The 25,225-nt window shown below is 45.5% G+C and overlaps 1 protein-coding gene across 12 annotated transcripts in view; it reads right to left on the bottom strand.

The window, feature by feature from the left end:
* EPS8 (EGFR pathway substrate 8, signaling adaptor) overlaps positions 1-17,687 on the bottom strand; it is a 134,275-nt gene extending 116,588 nt beyond the window's left edge. For 2 of the 12 annotated variants that reach the window (XM_075603019.1, XM_075603020.1), the window contains exon 1: positions 17,463-17,687. The gene's annotated coding sequence lies outside the window, so the exon portion shown is untranslated. Of the gene's footprint in view, positions 1-3,677; positions 3,839-17,462 lie in introns of those variants that run through there. The other 10 variants (XM_075603013.1, XM_075603010.1, XM_075603014.1 and 7 more) reach the window with 7 other exon arrangements.
* Between the last annotated feature and the right edge of the window lie 7,538 nt (positions 17,688-25,225).

Raw genomic sequence — 25,225 nt, 5'->3', positions numbered from 1 at the left:
CCAGCGTACTTACTGTATGTCCTCCCCGCGCCCAGCGTACTTACTGTATGCCCTCCCCGTGCCCAGTGTACTTACTGTATGTCCTCCCCGTGCCCAGTGTACTTACTGTATGTCCTCCCCGTGACCAGTGTACTTACTGTATGTCCTCCCCGTGCCCAGCGTACTTACTGTATGTCCTCCCCGTGCCCCGTGTACTTACTGTATGTCCTCCCCGTGCCCAGTGTACTTACTGTATGTCCTCCCCGTGCCCAGTGTACTTACTGTATGTCCTCCCCGTGCCCAGCGTACTTACTGTATGTCCTCCCCGTGCCCAGCGTACTTACTGTATGTCCTCCCCGTGCCCCGTGTACTTACTGTATGTCCTCCCCGTGCCCCGTGTACTTACTGTATGTCCTCCCCGTGCCCAGTGTACTTACTGTATGCCCTCCCCGTGCCGTGTACTTACTGTATGTCCTCCCCGTGCCCCGTGTACTTACTGTATGTCCTCCCCGCGCCACGTCATTTTCACGGTGTGCATATTACTCAATACATACACTTGAAAGAGATCAACTTTTTTCTTATCCAGAATGTAAAGGAAACAGCAAGGAACGTGGGCAAACCAACGGTACCGCGCCAGGGTCACTGGACTATGAGGACCATTGGACCGAGCAGGTTTCCTCCCATTCAGAAGGTAGTATGCTTGCTGCTGTGCTGTACCCGCAGGGCTACAGGACATGGTCACAAGTGTTGAGCTCCTCTACCTTTTTCACACAAAGAGTTAACGCATCCTTCAGCTCCTCAGAGACGGCCTTGTTTGCTTCATTAAACTTGGTGCAGCTGAGAAACGTATCCGTCTCCGTGTAACTTGCCATACCTTATATGTAGACCGTGTTTTAAGGCAGGGGCGCGGGCGCTTGCAGAGGCCCCGCGGTCTCTCCCAAGGCATTTAAATTAAATATCTGAGGATCGCGCGAGGCCTCTGCAACCTAAATTTACAGAGATTCAGCCGGCTTCTGGATGCGTCTCCATGGCAACGTACGCCGCGGGGTCATGTGACAAAAACGCTGTTTTAAAGGTATATAAAAAGGAAACCCTCTTCTACAGTATCCATGCCCTATGTGCACCTACAAGTTATGTACAGTACAGGCGCTCCTCGCCATGCGACACCGAATAATGTATTCCGCTGAATAAATTATCTGACGGCGCAACAGATTAAATCGCTCACCGCCGCGGTTTAACATAGGACCCACAATCCGACGGCAGTTTGAGGGACGGATTCCGGCAGATAACCGAGGAGTGAATTAAATATACATACATGGTTTTAAAAAATAAATAAAATACATAAGCGGAGTTGAAAGAAATGAGACTCCCTGAAAGAAGCTTTTGGGACACAAACCATAAAGTGATTTAATCAAAATAACAAAAATCCACAAAGCTTTTTTTTGCGACTTGTGGTTCTGACCTGCACTCAACGGGTTTAATTTTCGAATGAATAGGGACTCGGAAGTCACTAGTCCAGGTCGCGCAAACTTTTTTAGCTGCGTCCCCGTCTCCTCCTCAGTCTCGCGCCCCCTCCACTTGTTTGGCGGCGTCAAATGACGCCACGTGACCCGATTGCCATGGAGACGGACGTGTGACGTCACTCTGCGGCAACATTTGACGCCGCGTTGCCATGGCGATTGTCACAGCAGATCTCCAGAATCATGGTAAGTGAGTTGCAGAGGCCTCACGGTTCCCCCGGCATTTAATTTAAATGCCTGGGGGAAGAGCGCGGGGCCTCTGCAACCACCCCCGCCCCCACCCAGAAATATCCAGCGCCCCCTACTGCACTAGTTACTTGTTCTATCCACATTTCCAGAGACCTAACAAAACCGTTCCAGAGAAGGCTTCTTTATCAAAAACTGCACAATATACATTTTATATCCATGATCCAGCATTAGGTGCCACTCTTAATTTCCACCAAACAGAATGGGGGGGGGGGGGGGGGGGGGGGGGCGGGGGGGGGAAGCTTTTCAGATGTAAATGTGGTCGTAAGCAATACTACAAAGCAGCTGGGCTACACTCACATAACCATCTCTAGGTAGAAAAACAGGGAGAGATGATGAATAGCAAAATGACCTCAGGTCATAAGACCGGTTAAACCGTTACATGTATCTGAAAGCAGGAATAACATGAACTGTACAATCTGCAGGTTAAGAGCTTCAAAGCAAGATTGGCTCAACATGAACCTAACAATAGGACTATAGTATATTGCGTTCTCCAGATGACAATGAACAACTTAATTTAGTGCTTGTCGTGAAAGTAGGTTTGTAGATCTCTCTAAAGTATGGAGGATGGTTCCAAGCACATATTCCGTCTGCGTTTTCAAATATCCTACATTGCCCGGTCTTTTTATTTACCATTTCCTCAGCCATTATCGCTCTCCCTCATCTGCCTTAGAGGTTGATATCTTGGATTTTATAAACGTGTTAAACTCCTGGAATCTTTGGAAATCAGAACTCTCGAAAGCTTGTCCTAAAAGATCAATTGTTCGTCCAAATAAGGAAGGTATGACCTCATAGTGAAGTACTCATGTACTCTGCGCCATCACAACGGGCATGACTTGGCTAGTTATCTTTAATGCAAATATGCTACCGAGTTTTACAAGCCAAAACTTGGTTTTATACATGACGTAGCTGCGACGTCAAATGGATTTGTTAATTTAAGAGTTTGAATAGCTATGATTTTTCTCTTAAAACATAAGGGTGTCGATGTTAAGGCGTAAGGCTGCGTCCATAGAGCCTCAGCCCGCGCTCCTCCGCGCTGACGCTGAGGCTCGCCTGCCCGGTCACGAGCGAGCCTATGGACTGGCAGGCGAGCCAGCGTGCACAATTGGGATGCAGGCCAGTGACGTCGCTGGGCCAATAGCCCGCGACGTTGACACCGCTTTGCAGTGATTGGAGGTTTTCAGCTGACAGCGCACTGAGAAACAGGCTCTGCTGTCGGCTGAAAATTCCAACGCCTCAGCACGCTCGCATGAGCCCCCTCTAAAGACATCCTCATTGAGGATGCAGGGGCTCAGCGCCGAGCGTCCGCGTGTCTTCCCCGCTTTGGACGTAGCCTAAAGGAGACTTCATTAAAAGCTTACTATAAAGAGACACACACACACACACACACACACACACTTTATTAACCATATCATAGTTTGGGTATCCCAATTCAAGCATCATTTTAAAAAAATGAGTTCAAAAATCTGTCCTCTTAATACGGACTAAAAAAAATTAAAAAAAAAAAAAAAAAAATCACCATGACTTTCATATATCCATTAATAAAAAACATTTTGATTGATCAGTCTTGTAAACAGACAAAAATCCAGGGGCACGGGGGGGGGGGGGGGGTAAAACTTTCACTTTTATTCTTCCTGTGCATAAGATGAGCAAATTTGGTTTGGGCCATTTAATTTTAATCCTACCTGTTAATTATGTTGCTTCCCCTTTAGATCTTTAAACTAAAAATCATACGGCCACCATTAGCCAAACAAATAAAGACTGATTCAACAATGTGTGTGTATATAATACTGTATATACATACACATACACCTTTAACAGATTAAAAAAAAACAAAAAAACACTACCAACCATTTGATTTAAATGTTAAATTTTTAGTATTAAGAGGGACTGACCAGTCATTACTGAAAAATGACAAAACCAAGCACTTACCTTAATAAAAAGTCAGTTAAATATTTGCTGGATTCCGAAGATACAAAGAAGGGAAACTTCCTGAAGTGAAAGCTCCCAGAGCCAGCAAAGTGTGCTGGAGACTATGCAGCTATACACAGGTGAGTGGGGTTTCCAGTAACACCCAGGGAGGTGAGACCGCAATATGCCAATCAGCTTACTCCCATGCATGCAAACGCCCACTGATAAGAGGCAGCCTTTAATAACTGAACCCTGGTGGAACAGTAACAAAGGTATTTATGACACACTGTTGCGTAACAGCTACAAAGCCCACAGTATAAAAGCAAGCTGCTGATAAAAATACACAGGCCAGAGTGAAATGTGAGCAGGTACTGCAGGTAGAAACCATGCTTCATTACCACAGGTCTGCGAGTAACGCAGGGCCTGTTACCCTGTCCATGCACACTGCTCTGAAAACCTGCATAGTAAGGGAAAGTCCTAGGAAGGGTTAATTAACCAGGAGTAAGCTTTAAAATTCAAAATGGTACTACAGGAATAATATCAGTCCCAAGCAAGTTCTTACTCGCCAGAAATGGTTAACCCCTGCGGTGCTGGAAGACAACCTATTACCTCCCCCCCCCCCGCTTCAGCAATGAGAGGATATTGCTATAAAAGCAACTAGGACCAACGTATTATACACGTTGAAGTGACATATAAAACACTCGGGGTCCGCACGGTGCTATACTGTATCACTATATCACTCTCACATACTGTACTGGAGGAGAAATACTTGCAATTGTTAAACCATCACCAGTGGGATCCAAAGACTTATACTAAATGCTATAGAATTATCCTCCCCCCCCACCCCCCCCAAAATAACCTTATTTTAGGAGTTAAATACATATATACGAAACATATCTAATTGTAACTGAGTCCCCTTCCTTACCTCCGGTGATGGGGTAGATGCTCTGCTGTTCAGCGGAGTTCTGCGCGATCGGGGAGTTAGCAGGGGCGGCTATCTTGTAGAAAGGCACGCATGTGTAGTATTGCCAGCGCGGCTGCCATTTTGGATGTCTCCGCACAGATGGAAGCAGGACTACGAGTCCCAGAATTCTTGGGAGGTGGAGGGTGCATCGTATGGGCTGATCCAGCCTTAAGAAGGAACAGGATATCCTCTGCGGGTGGAGAGCCCGCGAGTCAGTCTGACGGAGGTGGCAAGGGAAGGAGGTAGTGTCCAGGGAGCTAGTAAGCCCCTGGACTAGGCCAGACTTCTCCACAGACCCCAAGCCAACAACATCTAGTACAGTTATAACGGTCAGACCCCCACCCAATCTCATATTGGCCCCTGTGTGTGTAATCTGCTCCCAATTACATGTCTGTGTGATATGTGGTGCACCTGCTGGCAACAGGACTCCTGAGTCTCCCACTGGTTGGTAATGGGGAATATCACCATGACAGGCGTCTGAAGTAGTGTTCTGAGTCCTACTCACATTTGGTACAGCGCCTCCACCCCATCAGGATCCCTACGGCTGCAGGGAGGAGTATCTGACGGGGAACTCCTTCTTGGTGCATCCTCCTGGTAAATAACTCCACACTCACACAGGAAGGTTGTCTTGAACTTGGGCATCTTTAATAACATCTTTCCAGGCAGACTGCCATTCATAGCGGTCATCACTAGCCGCTCATTTCTTTGAGGTACTCCATTCAGAAGGTTCCTCCTCTCTTAATTGAGTTGCTCTCCACCTCTCCCCTAAGGGAGACCACCAGCTGTGCCAGGTCCCTGGACACAGTGTGTATACAGCTTGTCACTGACAGACAAACTTGAACCCACAACTCTTAGACTGACTGAGACTCACTAACTTTAGGCAGTGCTGTGTAATATATAGACTCCAGAAAGATCCACCTTTATGTCACTAACAGTGGACACAAAGCATGTTGTCACTTCCATTGCTACATATGACACTTCACCAGGGTTTGAGGGCAAACCTCCATGATAGTTACTGGCAACCCTGCCTTCTTACCAGGATTACTGCCAGCATGAGAGAGATCTGTACACCAATTTTACACATGGCTACACAGTATTGTAGGGAAGCCCCCAGATAGGGATCCTCCCCATATTAAAACAGCAGCTGCAATACCGTGCCGGTGGACCGACGTCCACGCGGCAGACTGCGGCCTGGGACCAGGCTGCACAGGAGAAGGATCATCCGGCTGGAGATTGCACCACAGACCGCGGCCTGGACAAGGTGTGAGGGAAGTTGTGTTGGAGGCCCAGTGGCGTGGGATCTGATCCAGCATCCTCCTCTTACTATTCCCAGGTCAGGCCCGAGACGAGGAAGGTACCAACATGCGCCTACACATTACAGGGGAGTAGCGCTACCACAAATTTAGGTGGGACTGCTTGTGTGGACACCAGGGTATAGGTGCCCAAGACACCCTCAGTACTTTAGGGGAAAACCACGCCGAGTGTGGGTATTGTTGCATTAGAGATGATAGAGACAGTGCTTATTACTGTTTGTATTGGTTCCTATGAGGTCATCCCGCCAACACTGGGAACCCTCATCGGTGGAGGTGCCGAGAGAGGAGACACACAGAGAGACAGACACACAGAGACACGCATAATATACAACCAAATCCATTATAATGTATCTTATACATTGGATAAATTAGTCTGTCATAAACCATATAAAGGTTTGGTCTCCGGAGCATAACTCTGCCAAGCACCAAACCAAGATTCAAAATAAATCGCCTATAGGCGCCTCTACCCTGTGCGTCCCAGCTACTGCCCACGAGTCACATATTAGAAACGTTAGATTTATCTGAGACGTTAATGGAAATCTTATTCTATGGGTCAAAAAGTAACAATGACCGGTGCAAAAAAAAAAAAAAAAAAGTGCAAATTAGGTCTTCCAAAAACAAAAATCAGAGCGTTTGTTATACTATACGGTCCATAGAGAATCTCAGGAAGCTCAAACTGATCCCCTACAGTACATAATGTGGCATGCTGCGCTACTGTACTTTGACAGATGAGGCAAAAATAATTATTGCCCCTCCAACAATCACCAAAACTGCCTGACCCCAGTTACAGAGGACTGCATTGGCGTGCTCCTATTGTAGACACTTCTGCACGAGCTTCGGACTCTTCGATTTGATCTTGAATTAATTCTGGGAAAGATAACACGTTTTATTATGTTCTCATACCATATGAAACACCCTCTTTGTTATCACCCTACGGTGCATCGCCCGCTGCTTGTGTTTGCCGTTGCATATCAATATTTAAAAAAAAAACAAAACACATTTTAAATCCCGGCACCACATTCTTTTCTTTGGGACCTTTGTGTCGAATAATCACAACGTAAAATAGCTCACGGCTGCGGTCACAAAATTCTTTGTGCAATTCTGTGACCTAGAGCTTTCTGCATTGTTATCACATAACTATATTTCACCATCACAACACGAATAGGACTTTGATGCTATATCCAGATGTTATTTACATTTCTCCTCCACTTCCTTTTGACTGCAGAACCGCAACAGCACATACAGACAATATGAACTCCACCCAGCTATGTGTTCTCCAAATAAACCAATTGCATGACATCAGCTATAGGATTAACCCTATTCTGCCGGTCACATTCTGTCTTCAATAGGCTTTCAGTTCAATCATCAGTGTTAAAGTGCTTGTTAGCAAGTGCTGAGGTTTTACTACTTAAATATTCCCCAGTCCATTTCTCAGAATGTCAATCTGTTAATCCCAACTATTAAACTCAATCTAAAATAGAACAGTTTATTAAAAGCTGCAGTTCAAGTAATATCCTATGTGGTTTTTTTTTTTAAATAAATCCGTTCTGTACTATGAGAAAATACTTGTAGCATTTTTTTTAAAACAATTTTGAAAGTCATTTGTTATGTATTATAATGTAACAAGCATTTGTTTCTATAGCAACCATTTACAAAGTCACATCCCCTTCTGAAAGACTCTGGCACACCCCTTTTTGAGCCCTGCCCTCTCTCTAGCAGTGCAACAATTGTATTTAGTAACTGCCTGGTCACATGACCGTCCCCACAGAACTTTGCATCTTTGGTCCTCTTCTGCTGCACTGACCACCATTTAGTGAACCCCCGAGCCGAATCTTCGCCGATCTATAACAGGAGATAACACTATTAAATACTAAGATCTATTTTAAGGAAGTAGATGATAATAATTCTTACCATCTAGTTGCCAGTTTAATAAATGGATTGAAAACATCCCCTTCGGACAGTATAGAAGTTTAAAAAGAAACTTTACTGATAATGTCTTTTTAGAACATGCCAACAGCCTCACTAAAAAGTTTGAAGAAAAGTATAGAAAATCAAATATTGAGTGCTTTGACTAAAACAAAAAACCCCATGCTGGGTCTGGAGTCAATCTGGAATGGGTGCTGCCCAGCGAGGGAAGGAGAGATTGCCCAGGTAGGCAGACCCGACTTCCAAGTGGCTCTCATGCCGACTGCAGTCGTGATCGACCACATTGTTGTCCCTCTCTCTCTTCTCCTGGTAAGTATGGTCAGCATGGCTCTGGGAGGAATCTGGGCTGCAGACCCTGGTAGAGGGCAGCGCAAAGGTGGCACGTAAAATTATCTAAAAGAAATATTGTGCTCTGAGGTAGCACTCCTACCTCCACGGAGGGTAGAGCACAAGTGACTGTCAGATGTCCTCAAGGGGCAGTCTTATGCTGAAGGACCAGAGGTCTTTTTGCTCTACCTTTCGCTGAAGTGGAAGTATTAACCCATACAGTACTGGCTACCATGGGGATGACAAGGAAACTGGAGTTTTAAGCAACAGTAGAAGTATAGTTCTAGATCAGTTCAGAGAAAATTCACAATAGGACGAATAAAGTAAGTGGCACCAAAGTAAAGCCATTGGCAGTTTTACTTTATGAAATGACCTTTCACACCTGCACTGCTGTATTTCATGAGTTGGGATAAGGTGTCATGGCGGCTCCAGATCAAGGAACCCCAGGGCAGATGCCCCAGTATAAAAGGGCTGAACAAACAAAGTGTGTACTGAAATAAGCACAGAGGTATTTGTACTTTACACTGCATTAACAACCATATTCAAACAAACAAAAGTTCCAGCCGTGTTCAGCTATACGTACCGTGCAGCTATATGTACCCTGGGTTCTAGTTTCTGTAGGTGTTTCTAGTGCCATGCTGCCCCACCGCCCCCAGTTATAAATACATGCTGATCACATTGAACCCACCCAGATAAACGATTGATGTTGGAGTAGTTTGAAAAGTGAAATGGATTTAGAAAATCGTTCTTGCCATCTGTAACATGAACACGGAATTTCCTTTTTCATTGCATTTACAGAATCCTGAAGACTTTAATGCCTTTTGATTTTCTTTTTACACCGGATGATTCAGTGGTCAGTGTGATGAAGTAAGGGGCGCACGGAGTGCCACAGAACTTGTAATGCTTATGAAACAATTGAGAGCCTAAAACTTCAGAAGCACCATTTAGTATGGGACTCAACATAGAAATAGTACTAGCATTTTCAGTTCCTTATGTTCACCCGGACATCTGATTATACTAGGCTTGAATGTTCTGTACCAGCAATACTTCAGTACTCTGTCAGATTCACTAGATTTCAGGAGTGCCGCACAACCATTATTTTTGTTATACAGTTCCATAATGCAACCACAATGACGTGCGAGATGGCAAAGATGGGTTTACTTTGAAAAACATTATTTTGACACCTAGCAAGATTACAGACGTTTCACAAGAAGAAGAGGACCATTATGCATTAACATAATAACCAATAAACAACTTCTCGGCTTCTAATTCTGGGCATTGCATAGCTTGCATTTCATGTGTCAAATGGATTTACCCGCTTATCCTCCCAAGCATTCTATATAAAGAATTGGATTAAAACGTGCATAGTCACTGCTTAGTCGCCTCCAGCGCCAAATATAATTAAAGTAAAGACAATGTTGATGTAATGAGAAGACCATTAATATATTCAACATTTTAATAATCTGGCACACAACAGGTTAACTTGCTTCTTAAAAAGACATGCCATTATTTTAGGGCAGGCCAGTGACCTCACCTAGGGTTTCTGTGTTTGTCTAGAAGTGGGGTTAAGTGCGACCAGATCTGGGATTGTGGGGTGATTAAGTCATAACCAACATAACAGTTTAGGTTAAATTGTCAAATAGAGTGTGAACCACAATAGTGTCTAACCCGGACTCAAAGACAATGCAAAAAAAAAGAAAAAAAGAGTTTATACAGAAATAGCCAGTCTGCCAATACCCACCTCCAAAAAGGAGTCGTAAAACTCTCCTAACCAGATGCGCAAGGTGACAAAGTTCATTTTCCTTACAAGTTTACAAAATAGAAGATATTTATAATCTGATATGGTTCTCAGAAGGTACAGAATATAAATTATTTACTTACCAAGTCAGGCGTGTGGAATCATACCACACACACGCACGCGCATTGTGGACATAGCTCAGATATCTCCTGCTAAAGTAGAAGTTACTTTAGCAGAAGTGATGTCCACACATGTATTTTAATCATACAAATCCAAATGGTAAAAGTGGTCGCTTTTCCCATGTGGGTGTGGATAGGAGGATACATAGATAGCTATCTATCTGCATTTTTTAATGAAGCCATTCAAATGTAATTATACGTGGATGAGGGGCCATGCCCCGGTGGTGGGCTAATACAGTTTCCAATGCAGGAGTTTTAGGATATGAAACAAAGAAGGAAGGGGAAAGGGCAGAAGTTCTGGATCATCGGACTAGTCCATTTATGGGCTTTAGGATTGGAAGTCGCACCAATTATTGTCCAACAGAAACAGAGTTCTGAACAGCGTATGATACAAATACAACATACCCAGCTGTAAACCTTCTCTTTAGGCCACTTAGCCAAGATATGTGCTTGGTTTGTTGTTCCCAGAATATACAAGATAAGTGCATACATGTGTGTTTGGCAAGTCATTGGTTATTTTAAAAATAAGGATTTTCCCCCAGTTAAAAAACAAAAACAACCACACACCATCTTCTCTAACATTTCCACTTACACTTCATCAAAAGCAGTATCTGATTCCACAAAGCACAGATGTTAATAATGTATCACTTACAATGATAAAGAATCAGCATGCACCTATATTTTGTCGTGCATGAAATCCGTATAACAAATGCACGTCAGGTATAGCATCTGTACAATAGCCAGTGCGGGGGAAACCAGAACTAAATAAATGCTGCAATACAAGTACGGTTCCATTCCAACCTTTCCTGACTAAAATAAACAGGAAGAACGATTAAATGCCACTTCCCTCAGAGCAAAATCCATCTATTCCCGAGCATTTAAGTAATCGTAATACAAAAAAGTCCTAGTTTCTTAATCTAACCTGCATTATAATTGAAAGCATTAACTGAACCTCAAGTTCTTCTCCGTGTTAATAACCCAGCAGTCCCAGCATTCAGAGAGGCTCTAATCAGGCAAAAATACATACTATGTGCTGAACCCAGGCTTGCACATAACTTCAAGAGAGGCCCGAGGCCCGAGGCCCGCCCATGTCAGCGCCCGCTGCGGCCTGCACCAGTATGACATTGTAGATTATCCCATTTGCAATAAATGCAACAAAACTGCAGGCTGAAGCATTAAATGCAAAAATAGTCGTGAATATCCAGTGTGGGGCGGGGGGAATAAAATTCGGATAATTTTTTTAATATCTGTCTCTGCAGCACATCTACTAGGCCGCGTCCATAGTTAGCGCGGTATGAACAAATGGCCGTGGGGAGTGCGTGCGCAGAGGCAATGGCGTGCCCGATTTTTCCCGCAATTTTTGGGGTGGTTTTGCCGCGTGATGGCCGGGTCATGTGAGCAGTTCGCCCAATGGAGGGCGTGTTTCAGTACCTAGTCGTTTCTCAAGGCTAAAGAGAAGGTCCCACTGGAAACCAATATGTTGACAATAGTTTTTCAAATGTTTGACAAATCCAAAAGGGTTAAAGAGATATCTGCAGCCTGCGGTAGGAAGACAAGCGTTTGAGGCATAATGGTTCTGTAAGTTTTTTATCCCAGGGTTACTGTAGAATGCCGTGGATTTAAGTTAAGTAAATATATTTAAAAAACAGTGAAACACTGTGTACTAATCAGCACGCCCAAAACATGAAGGTGCCAGTTAAACACTAAACTGTTTAAATATCTCCAAAGGCCAACGCAGCGTGTGTGCTGCAGACCTGCGCAGTGTCACTTTACCTTCAGTGAGACAGAATTCCAAATACAGCTCAAACAACTGAACAAGAACCAAACTTTCTTCAAAATAAATACAAATTATGAAGATTGAGGACATTTGGAAAATAAGAATTTCAAAACGCAGATGTATAATGTATCCATTAACAGCGAAACAAATGAGGAAGGCTGTTACTGGCACGTTCAGCACTAAAGGGGTTAACAGTAAATTCAAAGTTATGTTCTCTTCTTTACATCCTTCAGAGCTCAGCAATGAGAAAAGGTCGCAATGTAAAAGTCTGAAGATAAAATGGGCGCTCAAGCTCGCCAACCATTGTTTCTCTGCGTATATGGAGAGATTCAGACACATTACAATACAAGGGAATGAGATCATCAACAGGTCACTTCTACAATGTGTTTATAGCGCATCCAATGGCTTGGAAAGTCTGGCTTACATTAAATGGAATGTATTATTTAAATGAATACAAGCGCTCGGCGCGAACACCAACATAGGAAAGGAATATACTAGCTGAATGCGGATTGGAAAAAAAATTAAATGATCTGAAAAGTAATACTGTATAGTAAAACGTAACATTGTATGAATTATAGGTCTCAGAGGCTGCAGCTGTGTGAGCCAACGATGAGGAGAAGAACAGATGTTTTCCCTGCAGGACGAGGCTGTGGGATAGAGCGTTGGTTCCTTGCTTGCCGGAGGGCTCGCGGCTTTGCACGGTCCCATGGGACTACAGAGACTGAATGCTGAAACTTTATTCCTCAACTGTAAACTTAATGAGATCAGTGATAAGGAAATGACGTGCGCCAACGCCCTTTGCAGAAACTATTTTATACACTTAGGTCTCTCTTTTTTTTGGGGGGGGGGGGGTGGTGTAGTATGCAGCAACGTCAAATAAGTAAATTAGACCTTACAATGTACAGTGCTTGGTATAGAGGTGTCCTGCATTATTTGCGGTGTGTAGATGCACCAGGAACAAAGCAAAGACAGAAATGAAACAATGTCCCCTTACTCGCAGAGGTCCATAGCAGGCAGAGTTTCTGTGAGATAGTTCTCCGATGGCCTCTATTACAGGTTATTGAATAACCCCCCAGAGCCCGTAAAAAGTGTTTTTTTCGACACTTGCATGGAAAAGGTTGCAGGGAATTCTTTTTTCAAGCAGGAGAAATAAATACAGCTTTATTTTTTAGTTTTCCTCCTCGTAGGGGTTTCCTGAAAGCCTTATCTGTAAGCCGTACACCCCTATTTAATATGCAGTTCAGCCACTTCCACAAGTGGCACAAGAGAAGTACAAGGAGTTTTCTGTGTGCAGGTAAGAAAGACCAAGGCTTACATTTACACAGTGTGTTGGCACTGGGAGAGTCGAGGTAAAAAGGTGAGTAGTTTGAAACCTCCTAATCATTTTGCCTCATGGTTTTACGTTTGATCTACGAGTCCATAGAGATCAGAAGAAAAAACTGATGGTGAATACAATGCTCCAGTCTGCAAGGGCCACCACCCAGTCTGGTTTTCAGGATATCGCTGCTTCAGCACAGGTGGTGGAGTCGATGACTGAGCCACCTGTGCTGAAGCAGGGATAACCTGAAAACCTGCCCTGTTGCCCACCCCTGCTCTAGCTGTAGTTTAATAGGGAAGCATCTTCTAAGGCATGGATTATTATGAATTAGTCTGACTGCTACATATGCAAAATCCCATCGCAGAAACCTTATATTACCTGGCTACTATAATAGGAAAATCCGCCTCTTAAATACACGCCTTGGTAAAACGCTTGCAGCGCGAGTCGTGTAGAAGGATCGCCTGTGCCTCAGGTTTCACCATGGGGCAAATAAATTCTTATTGTTCAGCTGGAGTCGCTGTTCCAATTGTTGTCGTACTCTTACGTAGAGCCAGAACTTAGAGGTTTCGTGGTAGATTTCCGCATACCTTACACTTTGAGGCATTGTACGCTAGGAGATAATGGGGAATAGCAGGGTTGCTGCGCTGTGGTTTTAACAACATGAACCAGCTGGTTTTCCCGACACGTCGCTGCATCTTGGATGAGAAAAAAAATAAAAAGACCAAGTTCTCTGTTAAGGGTCAAATCAATTAAACACCGTCACATGGCCATTATGATGCTGACCAGACAGAAAGCACCTGTGAATTAAGTCATTAAGTGCTTATGGGTCAACTGTAACCTCTCATTAATACCAACACTGCGTAAGGGAAATAACGCTGCATCCGCCAGGGGCCGTTTCCGGGCAAAAGTCCTCATGGACTTCAATAAGGAAATGTGCCTGAAAGTGGCTCGCTGGACAAAGAAAAAGCCCCGAAGTCTGCTATGCACTAAACTAGAACCGGAGTCACACCATTTGGAATCAAGCGCAAGTACAAAAATACAAGACGTATGATAAATGTATTAAAAAAAAAAAAAAAGTTTAATAATATATACATTATAATATTTGGGCAACGGAAACCCATACGTAAGGTGAGAGCAATATGCAATGAAAAACTGGAATGTATTGTTACTGTAGTGAGGGTAAGAGCACGACATGACACAGATACATACAATGTTACTGTAGTGAGGGTAAGAGCACGACATGACACAGATACATACAATGTTACTGTAGTGAGGGTAAGAGCACGACATGACACAGATACATACAATGTTACTGTAGTGAGGGTAAGAGCACGACATGACACAGATACATACAATGTTACTGTAGTGAGGGTAAGAGCACGACATGACACATACATACAATGTTACTGTAGTGAGGGTAAGAGCACGACATGACACATACACACAATGTTACAGATCATGTGAGAGCAAACATTGTTTTATGATATTAGCACAGTTGTACAACTTATTCATATCTCAGTCTAAAAGGTCAGAGGCAAAACAAGATGTCTCAAATGCATCTGTAGTCTCTTTCATTACACATTACAATATCCTTATAATGTCCCAATTTGTTGCAAAATGCAATTCATGTGACAGCCCCATACACATGTTCTGTTAATGAATCAAGCACGACAGCCTTGGGCTACAAGTAACAAAATCTCTGAAACCATGAATGGAGCCTTGTATGAAATGGTCGTCACATACAGTAACCTGGATTTTAAACTAGTGTGTTACAACAATCCTGCATTAGCAAAGTGAAACGGATCCTCCTTTAAGGACTTTTTATAGTAAGCTTTCAGAGTAGAGACATTTTAATAAAAGTAATCTGCAGCTTCCAGAATTCCAAGTTTACCAAACTTGTAGCCGATATAAAGAAACACAGCGGCTATCAATCATTTCTCCTTCCTCTGAGAAGCCATACATTACACTGTCAACACGTTGCCCCAGTAGGACAGCTGGGATATTTAGGCCCATGTTTACCAAGCAGCGAACATTATGGTGCATAATCTCTTATGACTTGGCTCCGCTTAGTAAACATGTTTGTGATGTTTGTGTAGCTGTATACACTGCCTCTTTAGTGCTGAAGGGGAAAAAAAATAAGGATTATAATCTTTGTAGAGGTCAAACCAAATCCAACATCTTTTAACCAGACATACACGTTAACATCTTAATGATAATTGAAAAAAAAAATGCTCTAACCAAGTATTATTAACAAATACAGTTGCTTTAAACATTAAATCCCTTACAAGTGTACAGTTATGATATTAACAGTAATATATAGCCATAGATATAGCCAGAACTCCTTGATCAACTGCTCTGCAGGAGAGGTATATATCCTGGCAATATTAGGGACTCCATGTTAAAATCAATAACGCACATTAAGAGATAGATGTACGTAGGGATGTATGTTAATCACACAGAACTAAATCTGAAACAGGCACCTAGTACTATAAACAAAACATCCTGGAACAATTACAAAATAATTATCTTGACTCCATATTTGTGTGCTCACCTACCAAGATATTTGTTTGTTTTTAAAGATAAACTAATATAGAAATCGCTGGTGTTATTTGCATATATTTTCTACGCTCTAGAAAAAGATAAAGACCAGTAAAATCTAACAAAGACAAAACCCCTAGGAGAGCAAACAGACCCGAGGCCAGAATATGACCGTCTCCAAAGCTTGGCTGACAAGATAGGAACAGGTGGTGCATCCAACTATCAAGTTACAAGGAAAGACATAGGGAGATTTCACTGTATCACTCACTAATCATACACACTGTATCACTCACTAATAAACAGTATCACTCACTAATAATACACACTGTATCGTTCACTAATACACACTGTATCGCTCACTAATAATACACAAAGTATCGCTCACTAATAATACACAAAGTATCGCTCACTAATACACAGTATCGCTCACGAATAATACACACTGTATCGTTCACTAATACACACTGTATCGCTCCCTAATAATGCACACACACAGTATCACGCACTAATAATACACACACTCACCCTGATGTATAAAATAGTGTTTACAAAAGATAATTACAATTAAAGCAGCGATCCTTTAACGCCTAGTTATACCATTTGATGTGAACTGTTTGTCACCCTGGCAATTAATCATTAATCAACCCGGAGAGAGGGGAAAAGAGAGGACTTTAATAAATTAAAAACCCCACAAGGGCGGAGAGCACAGAGCAGCCCTGGGGTCCCGCAGTGCTCAGGTAACACACATTGGGTTTGTAGCGGATTCCTTGTATGTTTTACCAAGTACAAGAGCCCCCCCCCAAACAGGCAGACCCAGCGCACACAAAGCCGCGTTAACCCCACGTATACCAGTGCAGCAGGATCTACAGGTGTGTGGTGCATGGCCATGGATGGTTCAGGTGCAACAGGTGAGTGCAATGAGGCACCATGTGAATGTAACCAACAAATAACGTTACTTTGTCAGGATTTGTTCTGCAATTCGGATTCTGCACCCTAACTTATGTAACCCTTTCACCCTGGTGTTTGTGAAACATTGAGCACATTAGGGGATTGCACAGGAGGCTGCAGGTGTATGGGGAGCAGTCTCCAAGCAAGCCCAGAGAAATGCAACTTCCCATCCACTGTACCAGTGACACCATTCCCAGGATAACTAATACTTATTTATTTCCACCAGTCTCCGAGCATGGGCAATGTCAGAGGTGCACTGGTTAAAGGCACATGGTAACTAGCTGCACATTAAGGAGTGGGTGCCCGATAGAAACCACCACACTGGGTCCTGTTGTTAAAGGATCCGCGGTTATATAGTTTGCAGTTAATGTGTGACATGATCTTTAAAGAAACACCTTCATTAACCCCATCACTGCCAGATCGCAACAGTAATCACACACAGTACTATTTTCTATGCAGAAGCAAATGTAAAACGAGCCCAGGACACTGAAACCTGCTCACCCCATCACCCCATCACTCACCCACCCCATCACCCCATCACTCACCCACCCTATCACTCACCCCATCACCCACCCACCTCATCACCATGCAAACAAGTCTTCGTGCTGTGCATGTGCTGACACAGAGGGGGAATAACCAGCAGGCAGGTCCCCCCACCCTCACAGACCCCACAGGTAGGTCCCCCCACCCTCACAGACCCCACAGGCAGGTCCCCCCACCCTCACAGACCCCACAGGCAGGTCCCCCCACCCTCACAGACCCCACAGGTGGTACTTACTACTTACTGGCTGCAGAACAGGAGTCTCTGAGTGCAGGGAGTTAACAGACACACAGTGCTTGCAGTTCACAATTAGCAGCCTCCATGTGCCTCTGTATAACGCACACTCCCCTCACTAACACTCTGCTACAATGTCCCACACTGAGGCAAGCAGCAGACAACTACTATGTACAGTCAGCCACTGCGGAATCAGCCAATCACAACCGGCCATTGCTTTGATTGGCAGCATCATGCACCAATAGAAATGCAGAGTACGACATCACTCCCCATCACACATAGACAGCGCTAAAGTCCCCAGACTCAGTGAGGCAGGAGCCTGTGCAGGAGCAGGGAGGATAGGGAGGAGGAGGCAGGAGCCTGTGCAGGAGGAGTGAGGCAGGAGCCTGTGCAGGAGGAGTGAGGCAGGAGGAGGAAGAGTGAGGCAGGAGCCTGTGCAGGAGGAGGGGGCAGGAGCCTGTGCAGGAGGAGTGAGGAGTGAGGCAGGAGGAGGAAGAGTGAGGCAGGAGCCTGTGCAGGAGCAGGGAGGATAGGGAGGAGGAGGCAGGAGGAGGAAGAGTGAGGCAGGAGCCTGTGCAGGAGGAGGGGGCAGGAGCCTGTGCAGGAGGAGTGAGGCAGGAGGAGGAAGAGTGAGGCAGGAGCCTGTGCAGGAGGAGGGGGCAGGAGCCTGTGCAGGAGGAGTGAGGAGTGAGGCAGGAGGAGGAAGAGTGAGGCAGGAGCCTGTGCAGGAGCAGGGAGGATAGGGAGGAGGAGGCAGGAGCCTGTGCAGGAGGAGGGGGCAGGAGCCTGTGCAGGAGGAGGGGGCAGGAGCCTGTGCAGGAGGAGTGAGGCAGGAGGAGGAAGAGTGAGACAGGAGCCTGTGCAGGAGGAGGGGGCAGGAGCCTGTGCAGGAGGAGTGAGGCAGGAGGAGGAAGAGTGAGGCAGGAGCCTGTGCAGGAGCAGGGAGGATAGGGAGGAGGAGGCAGGAGGAGGAAGAGTGAGGCAGGAGCCTGTGCAGGAGGAGGGGGCAGGAGCCTGTGTAGGAGGAGTGAGGCAGGAGGAGGAAGAGTGAGGCAGGAGCCTGTGCAGGAGGAGGGGGCAGGAGCCTGTGCAGGAGGAGTGAGGAGTGAGGCAGGAGGAGGAAGAGTGAGGCAGGAGCCTGTGCAGGAGCAGGGAGGATAGGGAGGAGGAGGCAGGAGCCTGTGCAGGAGGAGGGGGCAGGAGCCTGTGCAGGAGGAGTGAGGCAGGAGGAGGAAGAGTGAGACAGGAGCCTGTGCAGGAGGAGGGGGCAGGAGCCTGTGCAGGAGCAGGGAGGATAGGGAGGAGGAGGCAGGAGCCTGTGCAGGAGGAGTGAGGCAGGAGGAGGAAGAGTGAGGCAGGAGCCTGTGCAGGAGGAGTGAGGCAGGAGCCTGTGCAGGAGCAGGGAGGATAGGGAGGAGGAGGCAGGAGCCTGTGCAGGAGCAGGGAGGATAGGGAGGAGGAGGCAGGAGCCTGTGCAGGAGCAGGGAGGATAGGGAGGAGGAGGCAGGAGCCTGTGCAGGAGCAGGGAGGATAGGGAGGAGGAGGCAGGAGCCTGTGCAGGAGGAGTGAGGCAGGAGGAGGAAGAGTGAGGCAGGAGCTTGTGCAGGAGTGAGGCAGGAGCCTGTGCAGGAGGAGTGAGGCAGGAGGACGAAGAATGAGACAGGAGCCTGTGCAGGAGGAGGAGTGAGGCAGGAGCCTGTGCAGGAGGAGGAGTGAGGCAGGAGCCTATGCAGGAGGAGTGAGGCAGGAGGAGGAGTGAGGCAGGAGGAGGAGTGAGACAGGAGCCTGTGCAGGAGGAGGAGTGAGGCAGGAGCCTGTGCAGGAGGAGTGAGGCAGGTGGAGGAGTGAGGCAGGAGGAGGAGTGAGGCAGGAGCCTGTGCAGGAGGAGGAGTGAGGCAGGAGCCTGTGCAGGAGGAGTGAGGCAGGAGGAGGAGTGAGGCAGGAGCCTGTGCAGGAGGAGTGAGGCAGGAGGACGAAGAGTGAGACAGGAGCAGGGAGGATAGGGAGGAGGAGGCAGGAGCCTGTGCAGGAGGAGTGAGGCAGGAGGAGGAAGAGTGAGGCAGGAGCCTGTGCTGGAGGAGTGACTCAGGAGCCTGTGCAGGAGAAGTGAGGCAGGAGGACGAAGAATGAGACAGGAGCCTGTGCAGGAGGAGGAGTGAGGCAGGAGCCTCTGCAGGAGGAGGAGTGAGGCAGGAGCCTGTGCAGGAGGAGTGAGGCAGGAGCCTGTGCAGGAGGAGGAGTGAGGCAGGAGCCTCTGCAGGAGGAGGAGTGAGGCAGGAGCCTGTGCAGGAGGAGTGAGGCAGGAGCCTGTGCAGGAGGAGGAGTGAGGCAAGAGCCTGTGCAGGAGGAGTGAGGCAGGAGGAGGAGTGAGGCAGGAGGAGGAATGAGGCAGGAGCCTGTGCAGGAGGAGGAGTGAGGCAGGAGCCTGTGCAGGAGGAGGAGTGAGGCAGGAGCCTGTGCAGGAGGAGTGAGGCAGAAGGACGAAGAGTGAGACAGGAGCCTGTGCAGGAGTGCCTGGGATACACAAACACATACACAATTCCTGCCTGTGATGTACACACATATACACACGTGTGTGTGTGTGTATATATATATATATATACATACATACATACATATGTAGCCAGGGTCCCTCTGGTCCCCCTGTCTGCAGGTTTCTTTCCCCCTTGCTTGTGTGCTGCTGCGGGGGCGAGCGCGTTCCCGGGGGCACACGGTGGCAGCTGCGGCAGGACGCCGCCCTGTTTAATGTGTTCGCGCATATGCGGATGCTTGCGCGTAAGCAGAGCAATCGCGGCGGCCATGTTGAGGTTGGCACGGGAGTTCGCGCCTGTGCCGTGCAATGCAAAGAGGTTGGCAAGCATAGACGTGGCCATTACATGTGTGCAAGAGCTCTTGGAAGTTGTGCATGCTCAGTTAAGAGTAGCGGCGGCCATTACAGCTTCAGACATGCGCAGTAAAGATCGCGCACGCGGTCCCCATAGGAAAGAGCTGTACCAAGAACTACAATTCCCAGCAGCCTCTGGGGACTGCACTTTCACCCTGGTCACAGGCAGCCAGACAGCCAATAGAGCTGGCAGATTCTCCGGCAGAAAAGAAGATACAATGTTGTGTGCAGACAGGGTTTTGTCAGTTGGATCCAGGAAGAGATTGGGGAAGGTAGTGTACACAGAGCAGGGCTCTGCTGTACTAGGCCAGAGAAACCCCAGGCCCAGGTAGGCCCCACTCCCCACTAGGTTAGTGGGTAAGTTCATAGGGAAGGCCCCTAGGTTAGGGACCCTGCCCTTAGGTGCGTGTGAGGTGCAGCCTTGTCAGTGTCACGGCTGTCAGTGCTGTGAGTGCTGACAAGAAGGCATAGTGTGTGTGTGTAGCACGTTTGCTGCAGGTGCTGTGAGTATTAGGTAGAAGTTAGCCAGAGGGGACCCGGGTGGTGAAGGGAGAGTTAGTGTGGGTGCAGGGGGTCAGTGACCCACCTGCATAGGACAGGCTACCCCGTAGGCCCCTATAAGTGTTCCCGGAAGTCACTTAAGGTTGCTGTGCTGTAGGGACGGCCTATAGTAGTAACGAGCATCACCCTTACTGAGTACCAGCTAGGGACAAAGGGACAAGAGTGCGGAGCAGGTTTGCTGGCGAGTCGTCTGGGACCAGACGGCTGGACATTGAGACCCAGGAGGCAGACCGCGATCCGCCTGACCCTTTTCGAAGAGGTACCGGTCACCGCCGTGACCGGAAGGTACTATAACAACAAGTGCACCAACACCGGTCACCAGGCGCTGATCCCGCCTTAGGCTCAATGATTTAAGGACACAAGCGAGTGGCTAGAGGACCGAGCCTATACCAACATATTGCTATACATGGACGCGGTGTGTGGGGCACTGCGGTGAGGGGACGTAGACGTTACTCCTGATGAGTGAGGGAGCCGCTAAGGTTATACCGTTAGAGTATAAGTGTACATGTTATGTGTTATTGCCACCCTCCGTTAGCATAGTAAAGGCATTGGTTGTTATACATGTTGAGTGTGTGTGTTAATATATATTGTCCTGCGAGGAACCACTCCCTCTCTGGTGGGAGCCATCGCAGGTGGAGGCGCTGCACCGAGTACAGGGTTACTCATATTGTACTTGCCCCAGGTTCCCCACGGCGGAAGCTCAGCCCTCCTGTGAGCCTAACAGGTAAAGCACCAAACCAGGTAACATTAGGTTCCCCTTACATACGCCATATATGCGATTGGGTGGGGGAATACCCGTTACACATACATACATATAATGCCTGACTTCTCTCTAAAGGAAATACTAACGTGTTATATGCATGTGTAGCAGTGATTGGGTTAATATGTGCTAGCACAGAGGTGATCATATAGCCTCCACATATCAATGATATGGCCAAGTCCTGTTATCCTGAGACCCTGTAGCACTGGGATCATGGGAGGGGGAAGGAAGCTGCCTGCGTGTTCCTCTGCAATAATCTGGAGCCATGTGGTGTATGTCAGACAGGGTGTTATCCTGGCACCAGAATATAGTCCTGCTTTTACCGCCTCCCACACAGCACATCCAGGGCTCGATGTACTAAGCGCTGCTATTCTGTAAGGCGCCCTCCAGCCGTACAACTGAGTGTCTGTAAGGTATCAAGCACCGCAAAATGTCACCTGGCATAGCGCTGCTTAGTAAGTCTGGCGCCTAATCTTGTATTGTACTAGAATGGTTCAGCAGCAAAACTAGGGCGGATTGGACTCGGACTCATAATTAAGTCAAATGGCTACCTTAAGTAAGCGATGTTAACAAGAATGAACACCTGAATAAATGGTACTGACGGGCCCACAGTCTCTGATCGCACTACGAACATCGGTACCACACGCTTCTCTAAAGCATTACTGTTTGTATTTAACAAAAGTTACCTCTATATAATAGGAGTGAATGGTTACCTCTATATAATAGGAGTGAATGGTTACCTCTATATAATAAGAGTGAATGGTTACCTCTATATAATAAGAGTGACTGGTTACCTCTATATAATAGGAGTGACTGGTTACCTCTATATAATAGATGTGAATGGTTACTTCTATTTAATGGGTGTGAATGGTTACCTCTATATAATAGGAATGAATGGTTACCTCTATATAATGGGTGTGAATGGTTACCTCTATATAATAGGAGTGAATGGTTACCTCTATATAATGGGTGTGAATGGTTACCTCTATATAATGGGTGTGAATGGTTACCTCTATATAATAGGAGTGACTGGTTACCTCTATATAATAGGTGTGAATGGTTACCTCTATATAATAGATGTGAATGGTTACTTCTATTTAATGGGTGTGAATGGTTACCTCTATATAATAGGAATGAATGATTACCTCTATATAATGGGTGTGAATGGTTACCTTTATATAATAGGAGTGAATGGTTACCTCTATATAATGGGTGTGAATGGTTACCTCTATATAATGGGTGTGAATGGTTACCTCTATATAATGGGTGTGAATGGTTACCTCTATATAATAGGTGTGAATGGTTACCTCTATATAATGGGAATGAATGGTTACCTCTATATAATAGGAATGAATGGTTACCTCTATATAATAGGAGTGAATGGTTACCTCTATATAATAGGAGTGAATGGTTACCTCTATATAATGGGTGTGAATTGTTACCTCTATATAATAAGTGTGAATGGTTACCTCTATATAATAGGTGTGACTGGTTACCTCTATATAATGGGTGTGAATGGGTACCTCTATATAATAGGAGTGAATGGTTACCTCTATATAATGGGTGTGAATGGTTACCTCTATATAATAGTAGTGAATGGTTTCCTCTATATAATGGGTGTGAATGGTTACCTCTATATAATGGGTGTGAATGGTTACCTCTATATAATAGGTGTGAATGGTTACCTCTATATAATAGGTGTGAATGGTTACCTCTATATAATAGGTGTGAATGGTTACCTCTATATAATGGGTGTGAATGGTTACCTCTATATAATGGGTGTGAATGGTTACCTCTATATAATGGGTGTGAATGGGTACCTCTATATAATAGGAGTGAATGGTTACCTCTATATAATGGGTGTGAATGGTTACCTCTATATAATAGTAGTGAATGGTTTCCTCTATATAATGGGTGTGAATGGTTACCTCTATATAATGGGTGTGAATGGTTACCTCTATATAATAGGTGTGAATGGTTACCTCTATATAATAGGTGTGAATGGTTACCTCTATATAATAGGTGTGAATGGTTACCTCTATATAATAGGTGTGAATGGTTACCTCTATATAATGGGTGTGAATGGTTACCTCTATATAATAGGTGGGAATGGTTACCTCTATATAATAGGTGGGAATGGCAGCAGACAATTTAAACTGCGGCTGAGGAAAAAGTGTTTAGGAATGTGATGATCGGCGCTATCTAGATTCAGTACTAGGTAAAGATAAAGTGATTTCCTTTAAAGCGATTCTGTTCTTCCCTTTACCTACAGATTCTGTTCTTCCCTTTACCTACAGATTCTGTTCTTCCCTTTACCTACAGATTCTGTTCTTCCCTTTACCTACAGATTCTGTTCTTCCCTTTACCTACAGATTCTGTTCTTCCCTTTACCTACAGATTCTGTTCTTTCCTTTACCTACAGATTCTGTTCTTCCCTTTACCTACAGATTCTGTTCTTCCCTTTACCTACAGATTCTTTTCTTTCCTTTACCTACAGATTCTGTTCTTCCATTTACCTACAGATTCTGTTCTTCCCTTTACCTATAGATTCTGTTCTTCCCTTTACCTACAGATTCTTTTCTTCCCTTTACCTATAGATTCTGTTCTTCCCTTTACCTACAGATTCTGTTCTTTCCTTTAAAGCGATTCTGTTCTTCCCTTTACCTACAGATTCTGTTCTTCCCTTTACCTACAGATTCTGTTCTTCCCTTTACCTACAGATTCTGTTCTTCCCTTTACCTACAGATTCTGTTCTTCCCTTTACCTACAGATTCTGTTCTTTCCTTTACCTACAGATTCTGTTCTTCCCCTTACCTACAGATTCTGTTCTTCCCTTTACCTACAGATTCTGTTCTTCCTTTACCTTCAGATTCTGTTCTTCCCTTTACCTACAGATTCTGTTCTTCCCTTTACCTACAGATTCTGTTCTTCCCTTCATCTACAGATTCTGTTCTTCCCTTCACCTACAGATTCTGTTCTTTCCTTCACCTACAGATTCTGTTCTTCCCTTTACCTACAGATTCTGTTCTTCCCTTTACCTACAGATTCTGTTCTTCCCTTTACCTACAGATTCTGTTCTTCCCTTTACCTACAGATTCTGTTCTTCCCTTTACCTACAGATTCTGTTCTTCCCTTTACCTACAGATTCTGTTCTTTCCTTTACCTACAGATTCTGTTCTTTCCTTTACCTACAGATTCTGTTCTTCCATTTACCTACAGATTCTGTTCTTCCCTTTACCTATAGATTCTGTTCTTCCCTTTACCTACAGATTCTTTTCTTCCCTTTACCTATAGATTCTGTTCTTCCCTTTACCTACAGATTCTGTTCTTTCCTTTAAAGCGATTCTGTTCTTCCCTTTACCTACAGATTCTGTTCTTCCCTTTACTCTACTGATTCTGTTCTTCCCTTTACCTACAGATTCTGTTCTTCCCTTTACCTATAGATTCTGTTCTTCCCTTTACCTACAGATTCTGTTCTTCCCTTTACCTACAGATTCTGTTCTTCCCTTTACCTACAGATTCTGTTCTTCCCTTTACCTACAGATTCTGTTCTTTCCTTTA

The sequence above is a fragment of the Ascaphus truei genome, chromosome 5 (assembly GCF_040206685.1).
Source record: "Ascaphus truei isolate aAscTru1 chromosome 5, aAscTru1.hap1, whole genome shotgun sequence".
NCBI classification, from domain to species: domain Eukaryota; kingdom Metazoa; phylum Chordata; class Amphibia; order Anura; family Ascaphidae; genus Ascaphus; species Ascaphus truei.
This window is presented reverse-complemented; position numbering and strand designations above follow the sequence as displayed.